The sequence below is a fragment of the Salvelinus fontinalis genome, chromosome 7, assembly GCF_029448725.1.
Source record: "Salvelinus fontinalis isolate EN_2023a chromosome 7, ASM2944872v1, whole genome shotgun sequence".
NCBI lineage: Eukaryota > Metazoa > Chordata > Actinopteri > Salmoniformes > Salmonidae > Salvelinus > Salvelinus fontinalis.
The window spans coordinates 25,936,882-25,951,395 of record NC_074671.1 but is presented as its reverse complement, the minus strand read 5'-3'; the positions used below and the strand labels follow the sequence as shown (position 1 = coordinate 25,951,395).

Below are 14,514 nucleotides of genomic sequence, written 5' to 3'. Positions count from 1 at the left end.
TTAGGTGACAAGCCACATTTCTTCAGCCGCCTGAGGTTGAAGAGGCACTGTGGTGCTTTCTTCACCACACTGTCTGTGTGGGTGGACCATTTCAGTTTGTCAGTGATATGTACACCAAGAAACTTAAAACTTTCCAACTTCTCCACTGCTGTCCCGTCGATGTGAGACACTGATGCACTGGTTGCTGATGCAACCTCTGACAATATTTTCCCGGGAAGCCCAATTCCCCCTTCTTCAAACCACTGGCGAAATCCCCTCTTAATCATCTCAAACTGTGTTTTTAATAATACACAAATAAATTAAACATAGACTACCACTTGCTAATCAGGAAACTCTCAGGTATGTTGTGGTGGACTGTCATTATAATTGCTTCAAGAAAACCTGGTAAAATGATGTTTGTAGTGTGGCTAGCCACTGAATGGCTCTGAATTGGAGGTAACTAGTGCTCTCAAATCATATCCTGATGTTGACAGCAGATTGGGGTTGCATTAATAAAACTGTTAAATTATAAAATATTTAAGCATTAGACCTCTCACTAAAAGCGTCAGTCATACAAGAGTTATACTTAAACCAGAACTTTTCTTCAAATAGATTTATAAGAATGTCTCACACCTTGTGTTTTTCCCCGTTATCCAGATTACAAGCTCTCACTTTTGAATTGAAAACAGAACCTTATTCAAAATATCCCCTTTCCAAAACAAGCCATACAAAGCTGGTTGAAATTCCACTTCCATCCTCCAGAAAAGACAGAAAAAATATTACCACAAATGTTATGGTTAAACTCAAATATACTAATTGATTAAAAAAAGTATATACACATACTGTACATTATTCCTTGGGGGCAATATCATAATAAGTGATCTTTGTAGCTTGTTTCTGTCACTGGTGTAGAGAGGAGTAGGCAGGAGGCAGTCGCAGGTTTAGAACTACTGAATTTATTAAGCACCCTAGAACAAAGCAGGACGAAACCCAAACACTGTTGTGCTCAAAATATATCTTCATAAACAAAAAGGCACAGGGCGAACCCAAAGTGCAAAATATAAAGTACTCAGGAAATAGTAGGAGAGATTCATCTCAGGAAAACAAGTAGAATTTGCAATGACAGACAAAGATAAATGGCAGAGGGAGTATATATACAGTGATAGAGTGGGTAATTGGAACCAGGTGTGTGTAATGATGACAAGACAAGTCCGGGGTTGATGAGTGAAGGGCGTTTGCCAGCAGTATGTTCGACAGCAGCTAGAGGGCCGGTGACGCCGAACGCCTGAGCTGGACAGCAGGGGGAGCCAAAGTGAAGGCTGGTGTGACAGTTTCTGGTCACAGGTTCAGGAGCGGTTGAAAAAGCTGTACAAACAAATATATTTTTGTCCTCCGAAGAAGGGGTGGTGGTGGATGGGCCATGAAAAGAATATATATATTTTGAGAAAACAAGTTAAATAGCTAACCAGCTGAGCTATCAAACAATGTAACAAAAGTATAATTTTGGATTCTAAAAATACATTAACAGGCTATGCATTTCAGGAATCACAGTAGCAAAAACCCCTGGTGCAATTACTTCCATTTTTTTTTTTTAAAAACTCTAAATTGTCCCACTGTCCTCACTGGCTTTCATGTATGTCAAAACGTGAGATGGTCCGAGGCTAGGAACATAATCATTATGTTCCTAGGTCCGAGGCGTCGGACTCAATGACAGTTGCTGTCCATTGGAGCGCTGCAATTGGTTGCCCAAAATGATGGGGCGGGGTTTATCGAAAGGTCAATTGAGAATGCATTGAGTCAGTAGAACATTCGTGCACCAGTCCTCAAAAGTACGTTCAAAACAATATTGTGATGAAACGTGCAACCCACGAATAGTGAACTACTATAGACCAAAAGTGCACTATCATCCTATCACTCGATTCCCTATATGGTGCACTACTCTTGGCCATTTCAGACACAGACAGCGTTTTAGAGCTGGGCCTCAGATCAGGCAGAGTCGCCATTATGAAAGCCATGGTATCCTTTAGCACATCCCAGTGGCTCTCAGTCCTCTAATGCACAGCAGCAGCAGCAGCAGCAGACTGGCAAGCAAGAGGCAGCATCAGGAGCCAATACCAAGAAAACACAATTAAGCAGAAATAAATGATGTCAGCTGAGCCAAACACTTCTCAGACTTCATTGGAGGAACTCTTAGAGGAGGCTACAAGGGACTGGGTTTTGGGGATAGGAGAGACACACACATACATAGAGATGTACACTGCACACATGCATACCCCTATCCCTCTGCTGAAAACCCTAACAATGTGATTTCCCTGACTAATCCAGCAATGGAATAACCTAATGAGATTACAAAAACCAGTGTGTGTGTGTGTGTGTGTGTCAGCTTGAGCATGAGTATGATTTATGATTTAATATCTGATCCTCTCTAATTAGCTAAATCCCAGACAGTCGCCAAGTGCGCTCGCCACACACACACACACACACACACACACACACACACACACACACACACACACACACACACACACACACACACACACACACACACACACACACACACACACACACACACACACACACACACACACACACACACACACACACACACACACACACACACACCGCCTCTTCACAGTCCCACAATTAATATCACCACAGCAACATCCGGAAGCGGGCCTTGGAGAGAGATTATTTATTTATTTTATTACACACCTGCATAATTTTACAAAAACATACATTTAGTATAAATTAGATTACTTTTTCATAACAGTGAATAACACCAAAGCCCATGTCAGATATCTCCCTACAAAGACTTACTTCAGTATCCTGAGTGCCAGCGCTATCATGTCAACTCCTTGTCACTTATTGTCATGTCAACAGCCTGGCCTCACGGCAATCTCAACGTTTGTTTTAAGAAGGACAGCAATGGAGTTGGCAATGGCACAGACGGATATAGGAACAGGCTCGAACACTCACATTAAAAGGCTGTAGAATGAATGTGCCTTAAGCCACACCCCTACAAATATCACCAGCTGATGGGATTGCACTCCTTTCCAGCATGGCTACATGGTGAGTAGTCTGTCTACAAATATTTTGGAGAGAATGAGTGAACAAGTTACTAAATCGTCGTGTATTTTTAAGAAGTATCACGACCGAACATTTAATATTTCAAGAAATATGTCAAACGCTGTTGTGGGACTAAAATATATATTTGCTAGGTTCTACATCTGTCCAAATGAATGCTAGCCAGCCATATGTTAGCTATTGGGATTCATTCAAGTCCAAAATAAGTCTAAATTGTCCAAACTGAAATGGTCACAACCAAAACAATTGACACCATGGCAATAGATAGAGGTCTCATATTCGTATCCGTTTCATTATGGCATATGTGACAGCACAGGCTGCAGCTGTACTGTACTGTTCCCTACTGTACTGTACACTACTCTACTGCACTGTACTGTATTGTACCCTACTCTACTCTACTGTACTGTACTGTTCCCTACTCGACTGCACTGTACTGTACTGTACCCTACTCTACTGTACTGCACTGTACTGTACCCTACTCTACTGCACTGTACTGTACTGTACCCTACTCTACTGTACCCTACTCTACTGCACTGTACTGTACTCTACTCTACTGCACTGTACTGTACTGTACTGTACCCTACTCTACTGCACTGTACTGTACCCTACTCTACTGCACTGTACTGCACCCTACTCTACTGCACTGTACTGTACCCTACTCTACTGCACTGTACCCTACTCTACTGCACTGTACTGTACCCTACTCTACTGCACTGTACTGTACTGTACCATACTCATATCATATCATGTCCAAGATGGCATAGCAGTTCAGACGTCATTTGTCCTCGTATTGTCATGTCCTGTATATATATATTTACACCTTTCTTCGCATATCTTTTATAATCCAAGAACTCAACTAGAAAAAGGCTTTCCTGCAACCCGCCTCACCAATTACAAAAAAAAGTATTATTTACCTCAAATCTGAAAATTCACAATTGAAGCTAGCCAGAAGCTAACCAGAAGCTAGCCAGAAGCTAGCCAGAAGCTAACCAGAAGCTAGCCAGAAGCTAACCAGAAGCTAGCCAGAAGCTAACCAGAAGCTAGCCAGAAGCTAACCAGAAACTAGCCAGAAGCTAACCTGAAACTACCCAGAAGTTGGCTAACGTTAGTATTTCAGCTACCCATGTTTTGTGGTCATCAGCTATTCCTTTAGCTCGATAATCTATCGGCACTTTTGTACAACGCGACTCAGACCATAATATACCGGACCTATTTTTCTCAATATCCCCGGATTTCAACCGCAAGCTCTGGACATTTACACCTTGATTTCGCAGCTAGCTAGCTGCAAACCGTGTGACTATTGGCTTACGTCGATCCCAGAGCAAACTTAAATTATTCCGGAGCTAGCCAGCTGAAGAGTTCCATCAGCCATTCCTGGGCTACAATCACCTATCCGGACCCGTTTTTATTTTTTTACTACAAATGCGGAGCCCCACCGGGCCTTCACGACTGACTACCGACATTATCTGCCCGAGGGAGTTATCCAACTGGCACCTCCGTCGCGACGTTACCTGAACGCTCATCTGGGGCCCGCTAATCGTTAGCTGTCTTATCGGCTGCTATCTGAATAAGTATATCAGACAATTTTTCTTGGGTCACTATATCTATTTTGCCAATTGGATTGATCCCCTCTATCACACAGAACCCCACTAATCTACAGACGGAAACGCACGAGATGACTAAAAATAGACCTCCATCCTATGCTATCTTGCTACCAATAGCCAGCTACCCGGCCAGCTGTCTGGATCGTCGTGACCCCAACCAACCTTATGATCACTTGATTAAGCATGCCTCTCCTTAATGTAAATATGCCTTGTCCATTGCTGTTCTGGAAAGTGTTTATTGGCTTATTTCACTGTAGAGCCTCTAGCCCTGCTCACTATACCATATCCAACCTTTCAGTTCCACCACCCACATATGCGATGACATCACCTGGTTTCAATGATGTTTCTAGAGACAATATCTCTCTCATCATCACTCAATACCTAGGTTTACCTCCACTGTATTCACATCCTACCATACCTTTGTCTGTACATTATTCCTTGAAGCTATTTTATCGCCCCCAGAAACTTACTTTTACTCTCTGTTCTAGACGTTCTAGACGATCAATTCTCATAGCTTTTAGCCGTACCCTTATCCTACTCCTCCTCTGTTCCTCTGGTGATGTAGAGGTGAATCCAGGCCCTGCAGTACCTAGCTCCACTCCTATTCCCCAGGCGCTCTCTTTTGATGACTTCTGTAACCGTAATAGCCTTGGTTTCATGCATGTTAACATTAGAAGCCTCCTCCCTAAGTTTGTTTTGTTCACTGCTTTAGCACACTCTGCCAACCCAGATGTTTTAGCCGTGTCTGAATCCTGGCCTAGGAAGACCACCAAAAATTCTGACATTTTCATCCCTAACTACAAGATTTTCAGACAAGATAGAACGGCCAAAGGGGGCGGTGTTGCAATCTACTGCAAAGACTGCCTGCAGAGTTCTGTTTTACTATCCAGGTCTGTTCCCAAACAATTTGAACTTATACTTTTGAAAATCCACCTCTCTAAAAACAAGTCTCTCACCGTTGCCGCCTGCTATAGACCACCCTCTGCCCCCAGCTGTGCTCTGGACACCATATGTGAACTGATTGCCCCCCATCTATCTTCAGAGCTCGTGCTGCTAGGCGACCTAAATTGGAACATGCTTAACACCCCAGCCATCCTACAATCTAAGCTTGATGCCCTCAATCTCACACAAATTATCAATGAACCTACCAGGTACCACCCCAATTCCGTAAACACGGGTACCCTCATAGATATCATCCTAACCAACTTGCCCTCCAAATACACCTCTGCTGTTTTCAACCAAGATCTCAGCGATCACTGCCTCATTGCCTGCATCTGTAATGGGTCAGCGGTCAAACGACCTCCACTCATCACTGTCAAACGCTCCCTGAAAAACTTCAGCGAGCAGGCCTTTCTAATCGACCTGGCCGAGGTATCCTGGAAGGATATTGATCTCATCCCGTCAGTAGAGGATGCCTGGATATTTTTTTTAAATGCCTTCCTCACCATCTTGAATAAGCATGCCCATTCAAGAAATTTAGAACCAGGAACAGATATAGCCCTTGGTTCTCTCCTGACCTGACTGCCCTTAACCAACAGAAAAACATCCTATGGCATTCTGCATTAGCATCGAACAGCCCCCGTGATATGCAACTTTTCAGGGAAGCCAGAAACCAATATACACAGGCAGTTAGAAAAGCCAAAGCTAGCTTTTTCAAGCAGAAATTTGCTTCCTGCAACACAAACTCAAAAAAGTTCTGGGACACTGTAAAGTCCATGGAGAATAAGAACACCTCCTCCCAGCTTCCAACTGCACTGAAGATAGGAAACACTGTCCCCACCGACAAATCCACTATAATTGAGAATTTCAATAAGCATTTTTCTACGGCTGGCCATGCTTTCCACCTGGCTACCCCTACCCCGGTCAACAGCACTGCCCTCCCCTTTGCTACTCGCCCACGCCTTCCCCATTTCTCTTTCTCCCAAATACAGTCAGCTGATGTTCTGAAAGAGCTGCAAAATCTGGACCCTTACAAATCAGCCGGGCTAAATAATCTGGACCCTTTCTTTCTAAAACTATCTGCTGAAATTGTTGCCACCCCTATTACTAGCCTTTTCAACCTCTCTTTCGTGTCGTCTGAGATTCCCAAAGATTGGAAAGCAGCTGCGGTTATCCCCCTCTTCAAAGGGGGGGACACTCTTGACCCAAACAGCTACAGACCTATATCTATCCTACCCTGCCTTTCTAAGGTCTTCGAAAGCCAAGTCAACAAACAGATTACCGACCATTTCGAATCCCACCATACCTTCTCCGCTATGCAATCTGGTTTCAGAGCTGGTCATGGGTGCACCTCAGCCACGCTCAAGGTCATAAACGATATCTTAACCGCCATCGATAGGAAACAATACTGTGCAGCCGTATTCATTGACCTGGCCAAGGCTTTTGACTCTGTCAATCACCACTATCACCACGTTTCTCTAATGATTGCCTCGCCTGGTTCACCAACTACTTCTCTGATCGAGTTCAGTGTGTCAAATCGGAGGGTCTGTTGTCCGGACCTCTGGCAGTCTCTATGGGGGTGCCACAGGGTTCAATTCGTGGACCGACTCTCTTCTCTGTATACATCAATGATGTCGCTCTTGCTGCTGGTGAGTCTCTGATCCACCTTTACGCAGACGACACTAGTCTGTATACTTCTGGCCCTTCTTTTGACACTGTGTTAACAACCCTCCAGGCGAGCTTCAATGCCATACAACTCTCCTTCCGTGGCCTCCAATTGCTCTTAAATACAAGTAAAACTAAATGCATGCTCTTCAACCGATCGCTGCCTGCACCTGCCCGCCTGTCCAACATCACTACTCTGGACGGCTCTGACTTAGAATATGTGGACAACTACAAATACCTAGGTGTCTGGTTAGACCGTAAACTCTCCTTCCAGACTCACATCAAACATCTCCAATCCAAAGTTAAATCTAGAATTGGCTTCCTATTCCGCAACAAAGCATCCTTCACTCATGCTGCCAAACATACCCTTGTAAAACTGACCATCCTACCAATCCTCGACTTCGGCGATGTCATTTACAAAATAGCCTCCAAAACCCTACTCAATAAATTGGATGCAGTCTATCACAGTGCCATCCGTTTTGTCACCAAAGCCCCATATACTACCCACCACTGCGACCTGTACACTCTCGTTGGCTGGCCCTCGCTTCATACTCGTCGCCAAACCCACTGGCTCCAGGTCATCTACAAGACCCTGCTAGGTAAAGTCCCCCCTTATCTCAGCTCGCTGGTCACCATAGCAGCACCTACCTGTAGCACGCGCTCCAGCAGGTATATCTCTCTGGTCACCCCCAAAACCAATTCTTCCTTTGGCCGCCTCTCCTTCCAGTTCTCTGCTGCCAATGACTGGAACGAACTACAAAAATCTCTGAAACTGGAAACACTTATCTCCCTCACTAGCTTTAAGCACCAGCTGTCAGAGCAGCTCATAGATTACTGCACCTGTACATAGCCCATCTATAATTTAGCCCAAACAACTACCTCTTTACCTACTGTATTTATTTATTTATTTTGCTCCTTTGCACCCCATTATTTCTATCTCTACTTTGCACTTTCTTCCACTGCAAACCAACCATTCCAGTGTTTTTTTACTTGCTATATTGTATTTACTTCGCCACCGTGGCCTTTTTTATATTTTTATTTATTTATATATATATTTTGTTTGCCTTCACCTCCCTTATCTCACCTCACTTGCTCACATTGTATATAGACTTATTTTTCACTGTATTATTGACTGTATGTTTGTTTTACTCCATGTGTAACTATGTGTTACTATGTGTATGTGTATACTATGTGTATGTGTCGAACTGCTTTGCTTTATCTTGGCCAGGTCGCAATTGTAAATGAGAACGTGTTCTCAATTTGCCTACCTGGTTAAATAAAGGTGAAATAAAAAAATAAAAAAAATACTCTACTGCACTGTACTGTACTGTACCCTACTCTACTGCACTGTACTGCACCCTACTCTACTGCACTGTACTGTACCCTACTCTACTGTACTGTACCCTACTCTACTGCACTGTACTGTACTGTTCCCTACTGTACTGTACCCTACTCTACTGCACTCTACTGTACTGTACTGTACTGCACCCTACTCTACTGCACTGTACTGTACTGTACTGTACCCTACTCTACTGCACTGTACTGCACTGTACTGTACTGTACCCTACTCTACTGCACTGTACTGTACTGTACCCTACTCTACTGTACTGTACCCTACTCTACTGCACTGTACTGTACTGTTCCCTACTGTACTGTACCCTACTCTACTGCACTGTGCTGTACTGTACCCTACTCTACTGCACTGTACTGTACTGTACCATATTCTACTGCACTGTACTGTACTGTACCCTACTCTACTGCACTGCACTGTACTGTACCCTACTCTACTGCACTGTACTGTACCCTACTGCACTGTACTGTACTGTACCCTACTCTACTGCACTGTACTGTTCCCTACTCTACTGCACTGTACTGTACCCTACTCTACTGCACTGTACCCTACTCTACTGCGCTGTACTCTACTCTACTGCACTGTACTGTACCGTACCGTACTGTACTGTGCTCTACCCTACTCTACTGCACTGTACTGTACTGTCCCCTACTGTACTGTACCCTACTCTACTGTACTGTGCTCTACCCTACTCTACTGCACTGTACTGTACTGTTCCCTACTCTACTGCACTGTACTGTACTGTACCCTACTCTACTGCACTGTACTGTACTGTACCCTACTCTACTGTACTGTACTGTACTGTTCCCTACTCTACTGCACTGTACTGTACTGTACCCTACTCTACTGTACTGTACTGTACTGTACCCTACTCTACTGTACTGTACTGTACCCTACTCTACTGCACTGTACTGTATTGTACCCTACTCTACTGCGCTGTACTGTACTGTTCCCTACTCTACTGCACTGTACTATACCCTACTCTACTGCACTGTACTGTACTGTTCCCTACTCTACTGCACTGTACTGTACTGTTCCCTACTTTACTGCACTGTACTGTACTGCACCCTACTCTACTGCACTGTACTGTACTGCACCCTACTCTACTGCACTGTACCCTACTCTACTGCGCTGTACTGTACTGCACCCTACTCTACTGCACTGTACTGTACCCTACTCTACTGCGCTGTACTGTACTGATCCCTACTCTACTGCACTGTACTATACCCTACTCTACTGCACTGTACTGTACTGTACCCTACTCTACTGCGCTGTACTGTACTGCACCCTACTCTACTGCACTGTACTGTACCCTACTCTACTGCGCTGTACTGTACTGCACCCTACTCTACTGCACTGTACTGTACCCTACTCTACTGCGCTGTACTGTACTGCACCCTACTCTACTGCACTGTACTGTACCCTACTCTACTGCACTGTACTGTACTGCACCCTACTCTACTGCACTGTACTGTACCCTACTCTACTGCGCTGTACTGTACTGATCCCTACTGTACTGTGCTCTACTGTATCCTAATGTAATGTGCTGTACTAATCTGTACTCTACATTACTCTACTGTACTGTACTGTACTGTTCCCTACTGTACTGTGCTCTACTCTACTGTGCCCTAATGTAATGTACTGTGCTGTACTAAACTATACTCTACATTACTGTACTGTACTGTACTTTACACTAGATGGCAGTGATATATCTTAATGCCATTTACAAATAATAGGCAACCTAATTTGAAGAAGAAGACAATGCTCTCTGATCCTTGGCTGATCCCATCCAACCCATAGGAACCCCCACCCAGTTGACTACTAAAAAATGGTGGAAGCCCTCAATGGCAATGTCTACACTAAAACAAGCCATATCCTTCTAGAGTCCTCTATCTGTCTCTATGATTGACAGTTGATTGTTAGTCCACTGTACTTCTTTACATTTATTAAACACACAGATCATTATTTGTATTTTAGATTATTTGTAGAGTTATTGAAGGACAGGGACATCTGCTGCCAACATGCCGAAAAGTACAGCAGACAGCCAGAGAGTACAGAGAGGGGATAAAAACGGACCCTGTGTGATATCAAGAATATCTGGAAAAGAAAAGGGAAAGAAATGCTGAAGAAAAGGAAGAGGGAAAGGTCAAATTAATAAAATATTTATCTGAGAGGTAGAAGTCCTCTTCTGAAGAGGTCAAAGACAACACAGGTCAGCAGCAGTGAAAAGGCAGAAAGAGACAGAAAGACTTACCTTTTATTGATTGTGTTAGTGATATATCAATCACATGTGCCCCATTAGATATGGTATCAATTCAGTAAGCAATTAAGTTAAGAATGTACAGTATATGCCACGTCACAACCGAAACAATGATGTCACTACCGAAACGCCTGTTATTTTGCCACAATAAAAATAGAAAAAAGTGACAACTAATTCATCAACAACATAATGAACTAGATGCATAAGTAATTACATCCATCAATACGTTTCAGATTCAAACAATCAACATTGAATATTTTACAGAGAACAAGAGATTATAATTATCTAAATTCTATTGAAAAGTTTTGAAAATCAGATTAAAAATCATGTTTTTACTATTTTGTAAATGTTGTATGCAAATACAATTTCAAAAATGAATCTGTAATAGCATATGAATCATTACTGTGCAAAGTTGTTCATTTAATGCAACTTTTTCGCTATGTTTCACTAGTGATAAATGTATTGGTGTGGTAAGGATTTCAGGTAAATACAGTATTTCAAAAATGCCATTACAAAAAAAGCATGTGAGTAGTAAATATGTCGATCTGAAGACGTGTGCTGAAAGTTTGGGAAAAATAAGATGCTTATTTTTTCAACCCCCAATTTACACCACTTTTGTAAAACGACCTATAGGCTATAGGGAATAGGGTGCCATTGGGGACGAATGCAAAGTCGCCCTCTCTGTTGCAGCTGGAGAAAGCTTAATTGGAATGGCCTCTGGTTGGCTAAGATTGAGAGGGGTAATTAAGGCGCCCTCATGCTTCCCAGCCTAAAAAGTTCGGAACAGTTTGTGCATATATTATTATGACATTTTGTGAAGTTTTTGAACTTCAGTGAGGGTTTATTTTTGTCAAGCGAAGGTCTTTTAAGGGAGTATGCTAGCACACTCGTTCGGTTCACCTAGCTGAGTTCGGCCTCAGCATGCTTCAGTATGGCCGAACACGGCTAGACGAACCGAATGAACTGAACGAGTGTGCTGGCATACTCCCTTAAAATAAAAGACCTTTGTTTGAAAAGCGAGAAAAAAAGCCGATAGTATTGTTTGTCCATTTTGAGACGCTGTAGCCAGTTATACAGTTCCTCTAAATAATCAGATAACTCAAGAAAACTGTAATTCATTTTGACATTTTTGCAGAGGAGATCTTAGTCGCGCAATTTTACATATACAGTTGAAGTCGGACATTTAATCTGAGTAAATATTCCCTGTCTTAGGTCAGTTAGGATCACCACTTTATTTTAACTTCTTATGGCTGAAGGGGCACTATTGAGTAGCTTGGATGAAAGGTGCACAGAGGTGCCCAGAGAAAATGGCCTGCTCCTATGTCATAGTTCATAATATATGCATACTATTATTAGTATTGGATAGAAAACACTCTGAAGTTTCTAAAACGGTTTGAATTATGTCTGTGAGTATAACAGAACTCATATGGCAGGCAAAAACCTGAGAAGTTCCACTTCCTGTTTGGATATTTTCTGGGGATGCCAGATTTTCAACCAAGCTCTCATTGAAAATCTAGAGAGATATGGATGGGTTTTCACTTCCTACGGCTTCCACTAGATGTCAACAGTCAATAGAACTTTGTCTGATGACTCTAATGTGAAGGGGGGCCGAAGGAGACAGGAATGAGTAATCACTTCCATGAGGTGCCCACGCATTGAACTGGCGCGTTCATGTGAGAGGGAGCTCTGTTCCATCGGTCAATTGACGTCGATGTAATTCTCCGGTTGGAAAGTTATTCAAGATGTATGTTAACAACATTCTAAAGATTGATTCAGTACATCTTTTGACATGTTTCTACTGACTGTAATGGATCTTTTGGACATTTCGTCACTTTATAGTGGACGCGCTTTGAGACTTTGGTTAGGGAGTTTGGTAAACAATTTGAAAGTAGCTAATTGGACATAAATAACGGACATTATCGAACAAATCAAGCATTTATTGTGGACCTGTGATTCCTAGGACTGCATTCTGATGAAGTTCATCAAAGGTAAGGAAACATTTATCATGTATTTTCTGGTTTCTGTTGAGTCCAACATGGCAGCTAATTTGGCTATTGTTCTGAGCTCCGTCTCAGATTATTGCATGGTTTATTTTTCCCTAAAGTTTTTTTTAAATCTGACACAGCGGTTGCATTAAGGAGAGGTATATAATTCCATGTGTATAACTTGTATTATCATCTACATTTATGATGAGTATTTCTTTTGAAACGATGTGGCTATGCAAAATCACTTGATGTTTTTGCAATTAGTGAATCTAACGCGCCAACGTAAACTCAGATTTTTTTTATATAAATATGAACTTTATCAAACCCACAAATTTTCGATAGGATTGAGGTCAGGGCTTTGTGAGCAAGGAGGCCACTCCAATACCTTGACTTTGTTGTCCTTAAGCCATTTTGCCACAACTTTTGAAGTATGCTTGGGGTCATTGTCCATTTGGAAGACCCATTTGCGACCAAGCTTTAACTTCCTGACTGATGTCTTCAGATGTTGCTTCAATATATCCACATAATTTTCTGGCCTCATGATGCCATCTATTTTGTGAAGTGCACCAGTCCCTCCTGCAACAAAGCACCCCCACAACATGATGCTGCCACCCCCATGCTTCACGGATGGGATGGTGTTCTTTGGCTTGCAACCCTCCCCCTTTTTCCTCCAAACATAACGATGGTTATTATGGCCAGACAGTTTTATTTTTGTTTCATCAGACCAGAGGACATTTCTCCAAAAAGTACGATCTTTGTCCCCATGTGCAGTTGCAAACAATAGTCTGGCTTTTTTAATGGTGGTTTTGGAGCAGTGGCTTCTTCCTTGCTGAGCGGCCTTTCAGGTTATGGCGATATAGGACTCGTTTTACTGTGGATATAGATACTTTTGTACCTGTTGTCTCCAGCATCTTCACAAGGTGCTTTGCTGTTGTTCTGGGATTGGTTTGCACTTTTCACACCAAAGTACGTTCATCTCTAGGAGACAGAACGCGTCTCCTTCCTGAGCGGTATGATGGTTGCGTGGTCCCATGGTGTTTATACTTTCGTACTATTGTTTGTACAGATGAACGTGGTACCTTCAGGCGTTTGGAAATTGCTCCCAAGGACGTACCAGACTTGTGGAGGTCTACAATTCATTTTCAGAGGTATTGGCTGATTTCTTTTGATTTTCCCATGATGTCAAGCAAAGAGGCACTGAGTTTGAAGGTAGGCCTTGAAATACATCCAGAGGTACACCTGCAATTGACTCAAATTATGTCAATTAGCCTATCAGAAGATTCTAAAGCCATGACATAATTTTCTGGAATTTTCCAAGCTGTTTAAAGGCACAGTTAACTTAGTGTATGTAAACTTCTGAACCACTGGAATTGTGATACAGTGAATTATAAGTGAAATAATCTGTCTGTAAGCAAATGTTGGAAAAATGACTTGTGTCATTCACAAAGTAGATGTCCTAAACAACTTGTGGAGTGGTTGAAAAACAAGTTTTAATGACTCCAACCTAAGTGTTTGTAAACTTCCGACTTCAACTGTAACTAAAATGTTTGGTGCAGTATTTCTCAATGTAAAAATGTGCATGAAAATGAGTCATCTCTCGTGGAATGACAAGAAATACTTTTTTGAAGAATCCCAACCGTTGACCAA

The 14,514-nt window shown here is 42.5% G+C and overlaps 1 protein-coding gene across 14 annotated transcripts in view; it reads right to left on the bottom strand.

Annotated features, from left to right (window-relative positions):
- The window catches only part of c7h8orf34 (chromosome 7 C8orf34 homolog), a 172,484-nt gene that overhangs the window by 85,499 nt on the left and 72,471 nt on the right, over positions 1–14,514 (bottom strand). The gene's annotated exons all lie outside the window — the stretch shown is intronic.